The 7,174-nt window shown below is 40.4% G+C and overlaps 1 protein-coding gene across 2 annotated transcripts in view; it reads right to left on the bottom strand.

Annotated features, from left to right (window-relative positions):
* LOC106878542 (myocyte-specific enhancer factor 2C) overlaps window positions 1–4,971 on the bottom strand; it is a 421,727-nt gene extending 416,756 nt beyond the window's left edge. The window contains exon 1 of one of the 2 annotated variants that reach the window (XM_089351181.1): window positions 2,677–4,971. The gene's annotated coding sequence lies outside the window, so the exon portion shown is untranslated. The remainder of the gene's footprint in view (window positions 1–2,676) is intronic. The other variant, XM_089351184.1, reaches the window with a different exon arrangement.
* Window positions 4,972–7,174: the final 2,203 nt, after the last annotated feature.

The following is a 7,174-nucleotide window of genomic DNA, read 5'->3' as shown; positions in this document are numbered from 1 at the left end:
AAAACAGATAGATAGATAGACAGACAGATAGATGGACACGTGTGAGGATATTGATGCAGGGCAAAGTGGAGAAAATTGTACCTGTATACCAAGAGCTGTATAGAATATACTGTTTTAATGATGCTGAAAAACTTCACCAAATTTTACTCGGTGTTTCACGAAAGCGATCATCAGACAGACAGACAGACAGACAGACAAACAGATAGATATTTTGTGGATGTGTTATGTAACACGCACATTATGTAAGAACGTGAGTAGAAAGCTAGTTACTAAAATGAATATAATGTGTGTATACATGTGTTAGAATACACAATTGCTCGCCTAAGTACATAACATGTGCATACGTATATATATATATATATATATATATATATATATATAGGGAGATAGATAGATAGATGCTTTTGTGTATGTATACATAGATATATAAATGCTATGTATTATAAGTGTGTGCATATGTTGTGTGTTTATATATGTGTTTAAATAGATATGTACGCTATATAAATTCTATGTGTGTATGCATGGGTATGTATGTATGTATGTATGTATGTATGTAAATATCTATATCAATATAGCCATGTGTTTACCTACAAGTTCGATTTGCAGTGATGCTATATATACATATATATATATATATATATATATATATATATATATATATATATACATACATATATTTAAATTACTATCAACCTTTGACGATGTATTTATGTATTACATGGCAATATATACATACATTTTGGGATGTATGTCACCGTATATCCATGTATGTATGTATATATATATATATATATATATATATGTGTAATTCTTATACATGGATGTTGTCGACTGTGACTTTGAAATTTTGGCGAGCCAACCCATCATCGGACGATGATGGCTTAGCTGGCCCAAGCTTCGAAGTCACTACCAACAACATAGTTGTATAAGTATAATAAATTTGCACTCTACAAAAGTATAGAGTAACCCACCAGATTAATGTAAAATTGTTTTTATTATTACTGAACATAAAAACAAACATTAATATCTGATCACATGTGAGGTAATATTTAAAGTCTTTTGTTGTGGCGTTGTTGTTACTGCTGTTGTTAATTGTGACAGCGAAGTTTCTACGATGCAATTTAAACAGAACTCACAAAAACCAACGAGGATACTTATAAAGTAGTTGCTAGAAATAACAGTCGAATCTCCCATGAATCGCATATTCTGGTAACTGTTTTCCCTGAATTATCACTCTGGCTTAAAACACGATGGAATGGTCATGACTAGAACGCTTTTTGGACAGAGATAAACACTATTATGACTGAACTGGGGTTAATCAACAACTTAGAAAATTTTTTTTTTCAGCTCTAACGTGTTAATTAATTAATATACCATCTAGCAAAAAAAAAAAAAAACAGCCTAAACTCCATCAAATCATACACTGCGTGAGATGAAACACGGCATGATGTAATTAATCTAGATGTGCAAATGTTCCAAAGTGAGAACGGGTGACCACATATGGAATCCCTTCGACCATTAGTGAACTTAATCACTGTTGGACTTTGGCTAAGACGATAGCCTATCTTAAAGAAAACTTCGGAGTTCCGAAAGAGCAACCGAAATATTTATAATAAACAAGACACACTCACACACACGCGTGAAGAGGGAGAGAGAGAGGAAAATATGTATAATAAATATGAATATTAGTGAATATATATATATATATATATATATATATATATACATATATATTTAAAATACAGAGATGCCTATAATAGGACATCTAACCCGCTAGAAAGAGCAGCAAAAAACTCTATACCACAAAATTAGGGATAATTTCGAAAGGGAATGAAAAACAAAAACATTTACCAATCTATATACATATAGTGTGTGTGTACATATGTCTATGTGTGCGTTTTGTTTTGTGTCATTCTCGCCAAGGAATAATTACGGAACGGAGATGAGGTACTCAATATATGAGTGTGCGCGCGAGTGTTAATATAAGTATGTCTAATATGATGCGTGTCAGGTTTTGAGTTTAATAAACAAGAAGGTAAAAAAAACAAAAAAAAAAAAACAAAAAAAGTAAAGACAAAACCGCTCAGTACCAAAAAGTAGAATGCAATTAATTATTTTGATGAAGAGCTTAAATTATACCCATCTGTTATTATCACTTAGTTTCGAAGCGTTGAGAAGAACACAAAGTAATCTCCGTACTTCAATGAATAAATAAATTCATATAAATATATGAATTTATAATTCTATAACTACGCTTGTGTGTATATATAATACTTAATTGCATATGTACAAAATATATCAGAACACCTATATATATACATATATACATACACAACATATATATATATATATTGATATATATTTATTGGTAGAAATTATATTTAGACTCCCTTACAGATGTGCGTATATATATATATATATATATATATATATATATATATATATATATATATATATATATATAAAAGAGACCGCTAATATAGTTTATATATATCTTTAACGAAAGTGCGCGCAGGGAGGAAATGAGAAAAAGGTAGAAAAAAAAACCCGAAGCTAGAAAGTGATATAAATAACCAAATAAACAAATAAATATATAGAAAGCGACATTTATATATATACATGTATATGCACACACATTTATATATATACATCTATATATATATATATAGCACTCACCGTTTTTAAAAGTTTAAGCTGTAAGAGAGGAAGCGTTAAGTCCAAGTGGTGAGCTACGGCAAACCGACCTTAGTGATAGAGTTAGGTTTAACTGATTATAGTTTGGAGAGAAAGAAAGAGAGAGAGAGAGAAAGAGATGGGGAAAAGATAGAGTGAGAGTAAGTAGAAGAAAGAAAGAGTGTATGAGAAGATGGAAGAAGGAAAGAGTATATGGGTTTAGCGAAGGAGGAATAGTGGCAGAAATTGGATGAGCAAGCGAGCGAGAGAGAGACAGAGACAGAAAGAGAGAGAGAGAGAGTGGGATTTATTATTTTTCTTCTTTCTTCTTTCTCTTTTCCTCTTGCTTTATCGGCTGCTGTTGATGGTTATTGTTGTTGTGGTTGTGGTTGTTGTTTATGGTGGCGATGGTGTTGTAGGTTGTGCTGATGATGATGATGGTGGTGGTGGTGGCGATAATGTAACGATGGAGTTAATGCTGATGCTGATGCTGATGCTGATGCAGATGGGGACGGGGAATAGACAGTAAACGATAACGGCGGCGGTGGAGATGCAGCAGCTTAACGTGATGGTAGTGGCGGTAGTGGTGGTGGTGCTGAAGACGTTGTTGTCTACCGTTGATGGTGGTGGTGGTGGCGCTGGTGACGATGATGTTACTTCGACGTGTCAGCGGTGGCGGCAGCGGCGGTGGTGATAATGGTGGCGGTGGTTATTGAAGACGGTGGTATTGCCTATGACGGTGGTGGCGACGGCGGTGATGTTGCTTGAAATGAAGGTGGCGGCGATGATGCTTACGGTGGTGGTGTCGGTGTTGGTACGGAAGCCGTTGTCGTCTGCTATGCAAGTGGTGGTGGTGTCAATGGTAGTACTGACGAAGGGGACGGCGGAGAACACGTTAATGATGGAGCTGATGGCGTTGGAGTGGCGGGGTAGATACACAGCAATGATAGCGGCCGCGGTGGTGGTGGTGGTGGTTATGTGATGAAGCAATGGTGGCGGTGGAGATGATGGGGAAACTGCGACAGTAACTAACAAATGGTATGGGTGCTTGCAAATGGTTAGACGATTGCGCTTAGGTTAGGTTAGGTTAGGTTAGTGTAGTGTAGTGGTTGTAGTTGGCAAATAATACTATTGTTCCAGCAGGCGATAGCAGTGATAATGTTGATGATGATGATGTTAATGACGATAATAATGATGATGATAATGATGATGATGGGGATATCTATGATGATGATGATGATGATGTTTATGATGATGATGACGATGATGATGGAGGTAGGGTGGTAATAGTGGTAAGAGTAGAAGTGGTAGTAGTAGTAGTAGTAGTAGTAGTAGTAGTAGAAGTGGTAGTAGTAGTGGTAGTAGTAGTAGTGGTGGTAGTAGTAGTAGTAGTAGTAGTAGTAGTGGTGGTAGTAGTGGTAGTAGTAGTAGTAGTAGTGGAGGTAGTTGTGGTGTTGATAGTGACGGTGTGTTGGTTAGTGTTGGAGATGGTGGTGGTGGTGATATTTATGATGATGATGATGATGTTTATGATGATGTTTATGATGATGATGATGATGGAGGTAGGGTGGTAATAGTTGGAAGAGTAGAAGTGCTAGTAGTAGTGGTAGTTGTTGTGGTGTTGATAGTGACGGTATGTTGGTTAGTGTTGGAGATAGTGGTGCTGGTTGTGGTTGTGGTGGTGGTGGTTGTGGTTGTGGTGGTGGTGGTTGTGGTAATGGCGTTATGTTCTGGCAGAGGTGATGCAGGTGACGGCGACGACGACGACGATGATGGCTGAATGGCAATGAGGCAGTGGCGGTGGTAGTGCAGGTGGTGATAGCAAGAACAACAGTGGCAGAAGTGAAGGTTGGTTGTACTGTTGTTGTTGCTGTTGTTGTTATTGTCAGTGGTGGTGGTGGTGGTGGTATTGCTTGCTGGTGTTGGCGCTGGTATGTTAGTGAAGTAATAGTGATGGTGGTAGCACTTACACCGCTATGGATGGTGGTGGTGATAGTGTGTATGGCAAATACGGCAGCGGCAGCAACGGTGAAGGCTTGTATTAAACGTGTTAGCAGTGATGTCGTCGGTGGTGGTGGTGGTGGTGGTGGTGGTGGTGGTGGTGGCAGTATCGGTATGTTGATCTCGGTATCGGGATCGGGTTCTTATGACAGTAACAGTGATGTGATGGTGGTAGTAGTGGTATTGGAGAAGAGACAGAAAGAAGAAGAGAGAAAGAGAGAGAGAGGGTGTGAAAGAGAGAGAGATGGCGAGAAAGAGAGAGAGATGGCGAGAAAGAGAGAGAGATTTTTCGATTGCGCTTGTGATGAGGGTGGTGGTGGTGAAGAAAAGAAAGAGAGAGAGAGAGAGAAGAAGAAGAGAGAGAAAAGGAGACAGTAAGGAAACTTGACTGCACTTGTGTTGATTTGGTGGTGGTGGTGGTGCTATGTGGCGGTATGTTTGCCGTTGGAAAGCTGTGTGATGATGGTGGCGGTAGTGATGGCGGTGGTGAGAAGAAGACGAAGAAGAAGAGAGAAAGAGAGAGAGGTTTTTCGATTGCGCTTGTGCTGATGGTGGTGGTGGTGGTGAAGAAAAGAAAGAGAGAGAGAGATAGAGAGAGAAGGGGAGAGAGAAATGGAGACAGTAAGGAAACTTGACTGCAGTTGTGTTGATTTGGTGGTGGTGGTGGTGGTGGTGGTGGTGGTGGTGGTATGTGGCGGTATGTTTGCCGTTGGAAAGCTGTATGATGATGGTGGCGGTAGTGATGGCGGCGGTGAGAAGAAGAAGAAGACGAAGAAAAAGAAGAAGAGAGGAGGAGGAAAAGAAAAAAAAAACATCTGACTGCACTTATTACAGTTGCGGTGACAGTTGCGTTGTAGCGGCTGCCGTGCTGATAGTGGTGGTAGTGGTAGTGGTGGTGGTAAAAGTGGTGGTGGTAAAAGTGGTGATGATGATGATAATGAATGTGATGATGATGATGATGACAGTAGGAATGCCAATGATGATTGTGATGCTGACAGTGGTGGACAGCGTCGCAAGTAGATGGGTGAGGATGGTCGTAGAGGTGGTGGTGGTGGTGGTGGTTTAATTCAGGGCTTGATTCTTACAAGGCAGCACCAGCAGCAGACGACGACGATGATGATGATGATAGTGATGGTGATGATCGAGGTGGTGGTGGTGGTGGTGGTCGAAGTGGTGGTGTTGATGGTGGTTTGTGATGATGCTAGTGGCGTCGGCTGGCAATTCAAAGTGGCTGGTAATGATGGTGGTGGTGGTGGTGGTTGGAAATCGTTGAACTGGCCTGGGCGGTGACAATGGCGGAGATGAAAATGCTGGCGATGGTTGTAGTGGTAGTGGTAGTGGTGATGGTGGTGGTGGCAAATGTGAAAAGCGGTAATCTTGATGGTGCGGGTTAATGTTCTCGAAGTCGGTTGCAACGAACGATGTTGTTGCTTACATTGTTTTCGTTATTACAATCATTCTTACTGTTACTATTGTTGTACCTGCTTTTCGCTTCTGTAGTAGTAGTAGTAGTAGTAGTAGTAGTAGTAGTAGTAGTAGTGGTGGTGGTGATAGTTGTGGTTGTGGCAGTGGTGTTGGTGGTGTTTTAAATTCTGAATGTGTTCTTAATAATGTTACGGTATGGAAAAGAAGAACACGTGCCGTAATCCTCCCCCGCCATCCCGGGTTCTCTTGTGATCTGTTGACTGCGGGTAGGGGTTTCAACCCCCTACTGGGGGACCTTGTTTGGGGTTTTCTATTTTTTACTCTTTTACTTGTTTCAGTCTTTTGACTGTGGCCATGCTGGAGCACCGCCTTTAGTCGAGCAAATCGACCCCAGGACTTATTCTTTGGAAGCCTAGTACTTATTCTATCGGTCTCTTTTGCCGAACCGCTAGGTTACGGGGACATAGACACACCAGCATCGGTTGTCAAGCGATGTTGGGGGGACAAACACAGACATACGAACACACACACATATATACATATATATATACATATATACGACAGGCTTCTTTCAGTTTCCGTCTAACAAATCCACTCACAAGGCTTTGGTCGGCCCGAGGCTATAGTAGAAGACACTTGCCCAAGATGACACGCAGTGGGACTGAACCCGGGACCATGTGGTTGGTAAGCAAGCTACTTACCACGTTTTGTTTTGTTTTGTTTTTTTTATCTCTTATTGGACCGCCGTCATGCTGGTGCACCGCCTTGAAGGGTTTTTAGTCGGAGAAATCGAGTTCCAGTGATTAACAGTTGTTAAAACCCGTGACTTATTATTTAGGTCCCTCTTTCGCTGAACTGCTAAGTTACGGGGGTTGTAAACATAAACACCGGTTGCGGATGACAAACACAGACACAAATGATCTATCTATCTATCTCCTTTTACTTGTTTCAGTCATTTAACTGCGGCCATGCTGGAGTACCGCCTTCAAGGGATTTTAGTTGAAGAAATCTTATTGCCAAACCGCCAAGGTGCCATTCAGTGGGACTGAACCCAGAACCATGTAGTTGGGAAGCA

Source organism: Octopus bimaculoides, chromosome 4, assembly GCF_046866305.1.
Source record: "Octopus bimaculoides isolate indiv1 chromosome 4, ASM4686630v1, whole genome shotgun sequence".
NCBI lineage: Eukaryota > Metazoa > Mollusca > Cephalopoda > Octopoda > Octopodidae > Octopus > Octopus bimaculoides.
This window is presented reverse-complemented; position numbering and strand designations above follow the sequence as displayed.